Below are 12699 nucleotides of genomic sequence, written 5' to 3' on the forward strand. Positions count from 1 at the left end.
TGTCTCCGCCTGTCCCGGGCCGTTCGGTCGGCAGGAAAAAAAAACTGAGAAAAGCCCCAAATAATAATAAAAAAAGAAGCCCCCAATGACAGGAGCTCCCCGCCGGTAAATCCCGGTGGATGCTCCTCAAAGTTCGCAGCGCGGGCGCGGTGCGCCGCCGGTGCGCGCCTGGCGGGCGGGCTGCAGGGCAAAACAGGGGAAAAAAGGAGAAAAAGGAGCAAGGGGTCGCGGGAAGGGGGGGCAAGGGGAGAAAAACGTGAGAAAAGGGAAAAGAATGGGGGGAAAAGGCGCGTGTGGTGGCCGGGACCCCCCCGCGGGAGGAGCGGGGGGAGCGCGGAGCCCCCGGCGCGCTCGGGCCCGGCGGGCAGAGCTCCGCACCCGCGGAGCCCCGGCGGGGCGGGCAGAGGCGCAGCCCCGGGACCCCCGACCCGCTCCCGAGTTCCAAAATGACCTTTCCCTGCATCGTTTTGGAGGTAACCGAGCTGCGTAATTATATTTGCACTTCCAGAAGACTGCATCAGAGTCCCCTTATTGGTTTGAAATTCCATTAAATATATTGCAAGAGCTCCTAGGTTAAGCTTGATTTAAATTTGCATACATTTTCATATATTTAGCAGAAATAAAAGAAGGCTTGCAGCTACCAGAAAGTCATTAAGGCATTAGTTTCTCTGAGAAGACAGATCTGAAGAAAATTCAAGAAAATGAGAAAATAGATCTAAATAAGGTGAGCGCTCCTCCGGTTCCTTCCGAGCCGGGTCCCATCGCTTCCCTCATTATAATAATAATAATCACAATAATTTCTCGCCGGGGCAGCGTGTGAGAGGGGTAAAGGCAGGGCTGGGTGGTGAGGAGCAGAGCGGGCTGGGGCAAATCGCGATATATCGGGGACTCCGCGGGTCCCCGCCGGGCGAGCGCTGCGCTGCGCACCCGCGGGGGTGCGGGGAAGGGGGGGGCGGCGACTCGGAAAATAAACCAAAAAGAAGGAAAAGTAAATAAAAAAATGAAGTTTGCGGGTAGAGGGGCGGCGGGGGGGGGGGGTTGTGAGGCGGGGGGGTCGGCGGGAGGTTCGGGAGATGGGAATGTCCCCGCTGGAGCCGCGCTCCCGGTGCGGGGCTGTGCGGGCGGTGCGGGGCGCGCAGCTCCGCGGCCGAGCCCTCCCGAGCGCAGGGAGGGCAGGGAAGGAGTTCTAGCAGCAGTTTCTTCCTCGTTAGTTTTTTTTTAGCCTTTCCTTTTTATTTTTTCCCTTTTCCTTTTTTAATTTTTTTTTTATCTCTTCCCCCCCCCCTTCTTTCCTTTATTTTTTTTTTTCCCCCCCACTCTCCGCCTTCACAAGCTCCTCGAAATAAACATCACCGCAGCCCGCGGGGGAAAAAAAGAAAACGAAAAAAAAAAACACCCAAAAACCCCCCCCAACAACATCAAATCCGCACTGTATAAAAACGTAACTAAATTATTTAAAATTAATTTGCACTTTAACTTCCGAAACAATTTTTCAAATCCCATTGCCCGTGAAAATAGATGTTCAGATCCGCCGTTTAATTAAGGCAGAGTCTCTGGCAGGGAAATAAAACCCCGAATGTCCCATTTTAATCTTTGCTGCAAACGTAGCTAAGGCAGAACCCGGCTCTGCTCCTGCCGAGGCGGCTCTCACCTCGCCTATAGCAGAGTATGGTGGATTTTATAGTGTTTTTATCTGCATATAGTTAAATCTTCTTGCTGTTCTAACTAATCTGCTGGAGAGGGTTTCTTTAGCTCTTTCCTGTCAGTCTAACTTCCCAAGTGTAACAGATGCCGCTCTCAAGCGGTCCTTTCTGCTGCTTTTCTTTATTCAGCCTCGCATATTTCTCCCCATGATCTGGGTTTCCATAGAGAGAGGAATAAAAGGGGGACCATGGCCACAAATCCCCTGCCCCATGCAGAATAAAAGAGCCTTATTCAATAGCCGACCCCGTCTGGACATGGGAGAAAAATAAGTACATGCAAAGCTACTGTTGCAAGAATTTGTAACTTATTTTTCATAGACCGAAACCCATTAAAGTTTTTATTATTATTATTATTATTATTATTGAAAAAAAAATTTAAAAAGTTTTTGGGTTCCACTGTGCGCTCGACCCCTTTGGCTCTGGGTTTCCCCCGCCCCGGAGGGACCCGCGTTTCCTCAGCAAATAACTCGCTTTAATATCTATTTTTTCTGCTAAATCTTTGGCGTGAAAAAGCTCGCACAATAGCTGGAGGCAGCCACCGTCCTGGGGCAGCGAGAAGTCGCTATAGAGAACGCCCCGCTTTGAAGTGCAGGAGCTGGGATTGTGTGGAGTCCCCCTGGCACCGGCGGCACCGGGGCTTTCTGGGGTCACCCTGTTCCGTGGCTCGGCCCTCGGTGTCCCCTGGGTGGCAGCGGCAGTGTCACCCCCGAGCGGGGCAGCGCTGCCTCCCCCAGCCCCACGCGTTCCCCTTGGAGAGCTCGGGATGCGCTCGTGTTCCCCACGGGCTGGAGGTTGCGACCTGAACCCACGAACGCGTTTCTTATCGTCACAGAGCTGATTTTATTATATTTATTTATTATATTTAAGAGATTTTTGGTTTTTTTTTTCTTTTTTTCCCCCCTCCTCTCATTGTTCACCCTCGGGAGGGGAAGGAGAGAGAGGGAAAAAAAAAAAAAAAAAGTCTAAAAGGGGTTCGTTTTGATTGTGTTTAATACAGCATGAAGCTCGGAGCGGTAAGCTGTGCCTCGGTGTCGTGACCTCTATATTGAAAACTTCACCTTCAACACAAGTTCACTTTGGAGACAGGACGAGTTAGATTGCGCTTGGTGGGAACAAGTGCAAATTTAAAAACAGAGTCAATCATAACGGGGGTGGGGGCTGGGAAAGGGCAATTTAACCGTTTCTGGAGCCAGGAGTTAAGGTTTGCATTGTGTACATCAGGCGCTGGGGCTCCTGCTGAAGCCCAGCCGCCCATCAGTGCTGAGAAAGAGGCTCCTGGAGCTCCGGAGAGGCTTTGAGAACACCTAACCAGCGTGGGGGAAGCTTAGGAAGCAAAAAGGAATTTACAGAGTATTAGCAGAAATTAGCCAATACCGACACAAGCTCAATTAGTTCCTTTTTTTTTTTTTTTTTTTTTTGGTCTCTGCTGGCTGCTCTTGAACGTGAGTAAATGCTGTGCAGGGAGAGAGGAGGGAGAGAGCCACACTGCCATCTCCGAGCCACAGCCAGGAGATGGACTGACAGATTGCAAATTAAACTAGTCCTAATGTAAGAATGAATGCAGCCCCCCCCCCAAATCTCTCCCAGCACCAGCCCGGCAGCAAAGAGCCCGGCACGGAAGGAGCGTGGCTGCGGCTGGGCTGGTCCAGGGAGGGACAATAAAGCCAATCCCGGGCAGGAAAAATCACAAGGTAAATAGTATTTGTATTCTAACTGCTGCGATTTCCGAAGCGGTTTGGGTGACTCCTGTTCGAATCGCCTGTTATTGCTGCTATTATTTATTATTATTATTATTATTATTATTATTATTATTATTATTATTATTATTATTATTAATTTTTTTTCCACGTTGTTGATGTTTGAAAAATGTACTTGCTGAGGGGAAAAAAAAAAAAAGTCGTTAATTCGTGCACTACCCCGTCATGTTCAGGTCACTGTTATTTTTGAGCTGGGTCGGTTTTAGGAGGTCTCGTCTCGAACATTTGGTTGACGGAGCAAAAGAAAACCAAAAAAACCCATCCCATAAATATTCCGGGAAGTCTCTCCAAAGTGCACATTTTTGCTGCGGGACCGCTCTGGCCGTCTATGAAACGCACGAATTGGGTTTTGTTGTGTTTGGTGGAGAAGTGTGGATGGGGAGAGGCAGCGGGGAAGGGGCTGCGTGGCAGCTCCCGAGGTCACGGCAGGAGTTAATAGACCCCACAACAATGCCGATCCCTTCTCTTTTACGTAGGCACTTTCCTCTCCTTGCCATTCAAACAGACGTGATGACAAGAACGCGCTGGTTTCATCCCGGAGAGAAATCCCGTGTTTTTTTGGTTGTTGGTTGTGTTTTGTTGTTGTTTTGTATTTTGGTTGTTTTTTGTTTTTTGTTTTTTTTTTTTCTTGTGAAGCTTTTCCCAGTAATCGGGGAGATGCGATCCGAGATGGGCACCCCCAGCTCCTGCCACCCCAGAGGCCATCCCGCCCGTGCTTTAGAAATAATCCAAATACAATTCCCGAACGGACAGCTTTCTGCTCAGACGTATTTAAAGGAGAATGGGTCGGATTTGAGCACGCACTAAACTGGCTCGCTAGTTAACCTCTGTTGACTAATGAGACATTGAAGACAAATCGCTCTGTTCCTTGGATGACAAATACCTGCGTTGCTGTTTGCTAGCTTACCGAGCAATTTCCATGTGGGGTTTGGGTTCAAGTGTTGTGTTTTTGCTTTCATTTATCTGTTTATTATTTATTTAACTATACGCTTTTCCAGCTGTAGCAGTCGGCGTGCAAAGCATCCAGCGATGCTCCTGATCTCGCAGAGGGATTGAAACGCCTCCTGCATTTTGAAGCGCCTCGTCATCCCTAGATTTACGTTTATAAATACGTAGATGCTGCTGCTAATTCTTGGTTTTCTCCCAGACTTTCGTGTGTTTACGGCTCGGTGGAAAGTTTCCTCCCCGCTTCCTTCAGGTCGCGCCAACCAAAGCTGTTATAAAAATGAACTTTCAGGCCAGGCTGCGTTGCTAAAAGACGTTTCCTTCGTGAACCGAGCTCGGGCAGTGCAGGATGGTGATGGTGGGGCAGGCTGGCTGGCCGAGACCGCGAGCCCTCCCTGGGCCCCCCCAAAAAACCCCCCAGCAGCGCCTGCAAAAGCTCCATGCGCTCCATCCCCAGCGTGTGCGGTTCCCTGGCACCTCCTGGCAGCTTTTTTCCCTCCCCCCGCCCAGCAGACTCCCGGTGAAAGGCTCTGGAGGCTGCAGCATCCCTCGCCCTCCGTGCCCTGCCCGTGCCGGGGGTCCCGGGGGCTGCGGGGGAGAAGTTCAGGGGGAGGCGGGCGGGCGATAAATCACCTCGGGCCCCGGGGCACGGGGGAGTCGCCATCAAAGCGGGGGAGGCAGCCCTGGGCTGCGAGAAATAAATGGGAATAAATCAAAGTGGGGGCTGCCCGGAGCAGGGGGTGCCCGGGGCCCGGGAGCGCCCGAGCGGAGACGGGGAAAGGCGCTCCGCAAACTTTTAATGAAATCACCGGCGCTATCGATTTTTGTGGGTTTTTTTACCGTGCTTCAGACATTGGCAAGTGTCCCTCTGGGGATGGGGGAGGGGGCAGAAGGCAGCGGTGCAACGCGAGCTGTATTGGATATTGAGTTATTTCATATTTTAGAAAATCAACGGCGTCTCTGAGGGTCCTCCAGAGAGGAAAGGACTCCGGGGGGGAGGGAGGGGGGCACTTGAGCCAACCCCCAGAGCTGGGGTTTAGCCGTGCAGGTATCGGTTTGCAGTCCCTTCGTGGAGCTCTAGGGGCCCGTGTTATCCCCGCGCTCCCTGATGGAGAACCCCGGGAGAGCCGGCTCTCCCCCTCGGACAACGCGTTCTTCAAGTGCCACGTCCAAGTATTTCCCATTTGCCTCTTCTCCAAACTGTTTAGAAATTACTAGTAGCGGATAAGTAAATTGCAAGTAAACCTAGTGAATTAGGATGATTCTCTATCAGTTTAATTTATGTTTTATAGTTAGTTTAGCCTTCTGATTTGATTGCCTTAGTAATGTGAATTGCCTACAGCTGCTGATGATACAGCTTTAATTCTGTTTTAAAGGTCATGTAAACATGTGCCTGTAGCATAAGGAATGCAAATTCAATTCCCTTTTAATGCTTCCTCACATTCACTTCACAGCCTTCACCTAGAAAATTAGCAGGATTTAATAGGGAACCGTGTGCTTGTTGTGATTCCATTAAAAGCCCCTCTCCCTCCCAGGCTCTCCCGGGCCACCCCACGCCCGTGAGGAGGACATGGAGAAGCTTCCCACGCCCGTTTTGGTGGAAATCGAGGCATTTTCCGCCCCGGAACGGACTCATCCCCTTCAGCTGGGAGTTTTAGCCGGAGTAACTATCCCAGGGCTGGAGAACCCGGCGGCACCGGGAATTACCCCTCAAAGGAGCCAGAGCATCACCCAGGTGTACACCTATGAGTAAGGCTGTAGTACAGCCGCGTGTTCCTTACGTCACGGCGAAAGACGGTGCTGGGAAAGAGAAAAATGGATAAAAATCCCTGGTTTGGGCCGAGGTGGGGTCTCCACATCAGCAGGAGGAGAAGCTGCGCCGTGATGCCAAGGGGATAGGTGTAAATGCGAGACGCCTGCGCCTTGAAGACGGGCATTTTCTAATTAATTTTTAAACACAGCCAGCCCTGAGTTCATCAGAGATTGCTTCACCCTACTGCAGGGGAAAAAAAAAAAAAAGTAAAAAAGGTAGAGCCAGAAAAAAAAAAATTATTACACCACTGTCTTCCCCCTGGTTCAAAGGGTTTTAGTGAAGTTGCTGGGAAGTTTCGCCTTTGAACGGGCGGGCTCTAACGAGCGGGGAAGAGCGTCAAAAAAAGCGACTCTGGAGTCGCTTTGAAAAGGGAACGATCTGTCTCTGCAAAGCGAGCCAGGGCCAGAGGCGATTCCGCGGCCCCTCCGGCCGCAGGGACCCGGCGGCTCCGGGCGAGCGGGGCCGGCAGCGCCCGCACCGGGACCGGGGCACCGGGGGCACCGGAGGGACCGGCCCCGAGACCCTGCGGGCTCCTTCGGGTCGCAAGGGGTCCCCCACACCCCCTTTGGTCACGGAGTGTTTTCCTGCGCTCAGGGGGAGCTTCTGAGTTCCCCCAAAATCTTCCCGTCCGCCCGCGGGGTGCGGGCAGCATCCTCCCCCTCATCTTCATCGCCACCAGCGCTGCCTTCATCCCCTTAACCCCTGCCTTCCCCCCAGCTTCATCCCCATCAGCTGTGCCTCCCTCCAGCTTCATCCCCATCACTTTTCTCTCCCCACCAGCATTCCCACCGTTGCCTTCATCCCCATCACCCCCCGTCCCTCTATCTTCATCCCCATCAGCTGTGCCTCCCCCCAGCTTCATCCCCATCACTTGTGTCTCCCCACCAGCTTCATCCCCATCACCCCCTGTCCCTTTATCTTCATCCCCATCAGCCCTGCCCCCCCCAGCCTTCCTCCCCACCCCTCTTTCTGTGCCAGGCCCTGCAGGATCACCCCACTCCCCACTTGCTGTGAAAATGGTTTGGTTGCCCTCAGGTGCCCCCTTTCCTTGCGGTGGCAGCGAGGAGCCCACCCTGTGCCCGTCTCTCTCCTTGGCAAAAATGAGCATTTTTTAGCAAAATCTGAATACTTATAGTAACAGCTCATTGGTGATTCTGCTAATGTTGCACACCTCATTAAATAGCCCCAAACACAAGGAGGTTTAAATGACTTTATTGAATTAAAAATAGCATAGGAAATCACCTATGGTACTTTCATCAAATAATTACTGTAAACCCTATACATACAGCAAGAGATTCCTTTTAACAAATCTATTCCTAAAACACGGGGGGGTTCTGCTTAATGGCTGAAATAACTCAGAGCAGCACAACTCGCTTGAAACATCGAGCCACACTCGGGCACTTCCTAATATGTTCCTGTGTGTTTCCCTGAGTGTTTTTCTTCCTTATCTTTTTTTATATCTGAAGTTCTATTCCCCTCCTCTACTCCATGTATTTGATCATTTTTTCAAGTCCCTTGGCTGAACCAATCTCTTTTCATGCAGAGGATAAAAAGAGAAAAACTTCAAAGTAGGTTCAGGTAATTAACAGCTGAGGGGAATATAATCTAAACCATAGGCCCTGCTTTGCACCCAGGTCTGCTTTCAGAGCCAGCCGGCAAGGGAGTGCCTATTCCCTATAGCATCCAAATCTGCTTCCTCTGAACAGCTTTGCCAGGCCTCCAGTTATCACATCTGCATTTCAAACACCATGTCTCTGGCATTAATTATTAATTAGCCTACAGTCACCCCAGAGGATTTAAGTTCCAGCCTGCACATACTTATTCATTGACCTCTATCTTAGTTTTTGTTGGAAAAAAACCCACTAGAATGCTTAATAATTTCCTTTCTCTCAGACCCTCTGTTCCAGTTTCATGGCAGGGAAACAGAATATTTTGAGATGGAAAATCACAGGGTTGTCTAGAAATTTGTTTAGAGCAAAATGCTATGTCAAGAGTTTGAACAAACCATTTCAAAAGATTTAGAAGGAGTTTTGCTGGAGTATTTTTACCTTTGACAAATGAATTTATGGATTTCCCAGAACTGAGAGATGGTGGAGACAAATGCAAGGCGGTCTGGCTCTGCGTGGAGCAGTGCTCCATGTGCACTTTAAAAATACAAACTGGATTTAATTACTGGGTAGCACATTTAGAGGATCAAACCAAGGCAAACATTTATGTGAAAGCTCTGGGGTTACCCTGCTATTGACACTGGTAAGAAGGAAAATAAAAATGCTGTTGCAAGGAGTGCCTGGGCATTAAATCTGAGCTCTGTCCTCAGGAATATGGGACTGAAGCAGCCTATTTTTGTATCAGTCCCAAGGCATTTGGGAAGAGTCTCCTTAGCCATTAGAATAAGTACATATCTCACTGCTGCTTTCTCTGGCATTTTGGGTCTTGAGATTAAGGTTCAAGAAGTAAAAATATCAGAGTAATCAGGTAGAAACTGAGTTACATGATTCTTTTTTCTCAAAACTCCATGAAATCCAAAGTGCATGTTAGAGTTTGGAAGAGCTGCTTATTGGATACTCCCTTTTGTTAATGGATTTTAATGCTACGATATCCCACCCCTCTGATGGGACCTCTTTTAATTCCTCATGCAATTATCCCTGGATAAACTTTTTAAAATGTCACCATGGTTTCTCATATTTTATTTGTGGTGGTGCTATCTGAAATAATCATTGAAACATGAAATATTGCTCCACTTTGCTTCCTAAGGAAGTATTTAGTCTGTAATCACGAGGTCAGACTGGTTGACTTCTATGCCAGCCTAGAATTGATTTTTGAAAGCATTTAATCTGTGCCTAAGACTCTTTGAATTCCTATTTAGTGGAGGATATGGAAAGGAGCCCCGAGACACAAACATTTATACTTAAACTGCCCGGCCATCTCGGGAAACAAAAACGCGTTTTTCCAAAATTGCAGCTGAACTGAGCCTTTTGGAAAACCCTAAATGCTGAAATGAACACCTGAAAATAGATGTAGGGACCAAAACTGGTGACTTCTGTGGGGGATCTCTCTCCTCAACCCACCTGAGAGTTTTGAGGAGTTGGTTTGTTGCTGCTCTTTTGTTATTTCCACATTTTATGAGCGTTCAGCATTCGGTAATAACTATTTTTTCCTCCACTTCAAATATTTAGAATATTTTTTACATCCAATTGAAGCAGCAAAAAATGCCTGTGTTTTACAAGGAAAAGAGGAACAGGCAATACTTCAAATTTAATTTCCAGGAAGATGGTTCCCATTTATAAAACAACAGATTGTATCTTGGTGCTGAAGAGGGAGGTAGATCCAGACTATTTTAATGAGACATCCAGGACCTTTTAATCACTTCTGCAGTGATACTAATACCAGTAATAACAGTGATAATGGAAAAAAAACCCTGGTGTGAAACCAGGGCTGGAATCTGTTCTCGGTAAATGTCAGAATGTTTCTGAAATTAAAACTTAGTGCTAATGTAGCTCCGTTCCATATGAATATTAAAGAGGAATAGGGACTGAATTTCTTCCTCAGCAGAGTGAGATGTTGTTTTAGAAAACAACCACATGGCAGCTCGATCTGCAGGGATGGGTTTGGGGTGATTTTAGGGGGTGGCTGAGGGTAGGGGCAGCTGGGCTGGGTTTGAGCCCTCTGCTGCTGTCTGCTCCTTTTGCCTTCTGTTTACATTTATTGCCATTTATTAACCAGGTCCTTGGGATAAAGGTTCCATGCCCCAAGATTGGAAAACTGTTACCAGTGCTGTTAAATTACATTTCTGTGTGGTTATAGAGCCAGGAGTGAGGAAAGCATGAATGTACAGATACAGTGGGTTTGACATGTTGTGAAATATTTGTACTGTTCATGTTAGGAGAGATGAATTTCTATAAGAAGCCTATTTTATGCTTCATTTTATATATATTTGCATTTATAGCTTTCTGTTAAAGCTTAAATATTTTACTCTGTTGGTGAGATCTAACCCTTGGCAAGTCTGGAAATGCTTTGACCTCCATTCTTATTACACCCTTCACTTTTTTTTTCATTTAAAATAGCACCTGCAATAGTTTTCCAGCCGTGCCTGACATCCACCAAGGACTGAGCTGGAACTGCATTTTGTATTTCAAATGTTTCACACGAACATGTTTGGAATTCAGATTTGGAGGCTGCAGATCACTTTTTATGTAGAGAAGCCACATGGGTAATTCTGATTTTCAATTACTCGAAGAGTGATTATGGTAAAAGACTGTTGATTCCTTATGTGTTTGGGGGTCCATGGGCATCTCTTGATGAAAGCCTGGATGCAGTTTGAGGGAGTCTTTGCCACCTGGGCACTTGTAGGTGGGAACAAAGCTCTTGTAGAAGGGATGGGTGAAGGTGGAGATGTCAGCAGATGTTTTCTGCATCAGCAGAAGTGGGGTTTGATCAGATTAGAGGAGAATGTGGGGCTGGGTCTTGAGCTGACATCTCTGGGCAGGGTGGTGCTGAAATCTGGGGAGCAAGGCTGGGTTCCAGGAGCAGAGGGTGTGTGTAGTGTCACCAAAGGCCGCACGAGGGACAGAGGAATGATTTTGGGTAACGTCTGAAATAATTGAAGCCTCTGGAAGATCCTTGTCCTCCTCGGTGGTTTTGCCTGGTGATGAACGTGCCCTGGATGTGCAGAGTGGATGTGATGAGGGTGAGAACAGGGAGGATCCATGAGGAGCCAGCAGATTCCTGTGCCCAGGAGGTGCCACAGATGTGGGACAGCAGCAGCGGGCGCGTGGGGACTTTGGTGACCATCACCCAGATATTCCTGTACCCAGCCTGAGCCCATCCTGAACGTGTTGTTTCCCTGACTACAACCAGACCATGCCCTTCCTCCTAAACTTCCCTTTCAGCCAATCAGCCTTAAAGCCCCCCAAATGTAACATCCTCAGAGCCCTTGCTGTCCCCGCCCGGTGCCTCATCGCTCGCGCAAACCCCGGCGTGTTCTAGCTCTTCCAAGGCAGGGAATGGCTCAGGCTGAGCCTGGCAAGTGGCCAGCCCACAGCCCCAGCCCGTGGCCACCTGGGGAGGGTTTGTGGGATGGCTCCTGCCAGGCAGCCCCTGGCACAGCTGGGCACATCCTGCTCCCGAGCAGCTGGAGCACCCACGCTGGGCTGGGCGCTGAGCTCCTTGGCAGTGCCCCTGTGGAAAGTTTTGAACCCTTTTTAGAGCTCCCCATCCTCCCACTTACATATTTTCCTTTCTTCTTTCTAATTTGTTTTAGTTTCTCTTCCCCACTCCAATTGCAGTAAACTCCATTTACTGCCCTTGCTGGGAGTTTGCAGTGGAATAAGTTGAAGGTGTCAGGTTTAAGGTGAATTGTCACAGTTTGGGTGACTTTGATCAGCTGGCAGTCCAGCCTATTTGGTTGAAAATAATGTGCTTTCTAAAATAAAACCTTTCATCCCCAAAATCATAGAATATTGGAATGGTTTGGGTTGGAAAAGACCTTAAAGATCATCTCATTCCAACCCTGCTGCCGTGGGCAAGGCAGAAAAAAATACGAACAGCATTTTAAAAACCATTTATACACACAATCCAAAGAATAAGGATGACACTTGGGAATTTTTGGCTTTTATTATCATTGCTGTAAGTTTTGAAATCACAAACCCGAGTGTACGTGTGTGCTATGTAACTGCTACCACCAAATCACATGTAGCACTCCACAGTAATTGTGTTCATAATTATGGAGTTAATTGAATTTCTGCAATAGTTAAAAACGGGCACATAAAAGTCTCTCAAGATTAAATGTTTTAGTTAGGGAAGAACACGCTCTTTTGGAATATTGAATAAAACGAAAGTAGTTCTCACATGCAAGTGAGCTTAAGACTGATAAAATAACCTCCCAAAACGAATCTTGTCCATAAATGCTGTTCCAGCCCAGGGGATCACACAGAAGCCAGGGATTTTTGCAGGTCCCTAAGAAGGAAAAGCAGCATGCACCGAGGTGTTTGTGAGCTGGAGAGCCACGGTAGAGGAGCTGCAGCCTCTGCATCTGCCAGGCTTGGGAGGTATAAGGAGTGCTCTAAAAATGCTCTGCTGCCAAATCAGCCCTGCTTTTAACAGGGTGATATTGTAACAATGTGTTAGAAAGTCAGATTTTGCTCTAGCATTTGGAAAGGAGAGGTAGCTCTTGCATTTTTTAAAAAATATTTTATATTTTGTGATCTTGTTGGTGTTTTTGTGCCACTTTGGGCTAACTTAACTCTCTGATTCCACAGAGGAGTCATGAGATGTGAAACCACAGAGAATGTGAACCTGTGGGTCTGCTGTCTTTGTCCTCTATGTTATCAACTGATTTATCTTTGGAGAGATAAGGGCAAGAATTCCCAATATGTCTGATATTAAACCTAGATCTCTCACCATGGGCAGTCATCCTCCTGAAAATGAGAAACGATTGATAAAAATGTACTGGAGTCTTCTCCTCGTCTCTTCTCTCTTCTCT

At 48.1% G+C, this 12699-nt stretch overlaps 1 long non-coding RNA gene across 8 annotated transcripts in view; it reads left to right on the forward strand.

The window, feature by feature from the left end:
• The first annotated feature begins 358 nt into the window (after positions 1–358).
• Positions 359–12699, forward strand: part of LOC107203962 — an 87360-nt gene continuing 75019 nt past the window's right edge. For 2 of the 8 annotated variants that reach the window (XR_004497287.1, XR_001521418.2), the window contains exon 1: positions 364–724. This is a non-coding gene — a long non-coding RNA (uncharacterized LOC107203962). Of the gene's footprint in view, positions 725–2663; positions 3395–12699 lie in introns of those variants that run through there. The other 6 variants (XR_001521419.2, XR_004497288.1, XR_004497290.1 and 3 more) reach the window with 6 other exon arrangements.

This window comes from Parus major, chromosome 4A, assembly GCF_001522545.3.
Source record: "Parus major isolate Abel chromosome 4A, Parus_major1.1, whole genome shotgun sequence".
In the NCBI taxonomy this organism is placed as follows: Eukaryota; Metazoa; Chordata; class Aves; order Passeriformes; family Paridae; genus Parus; species Parus major.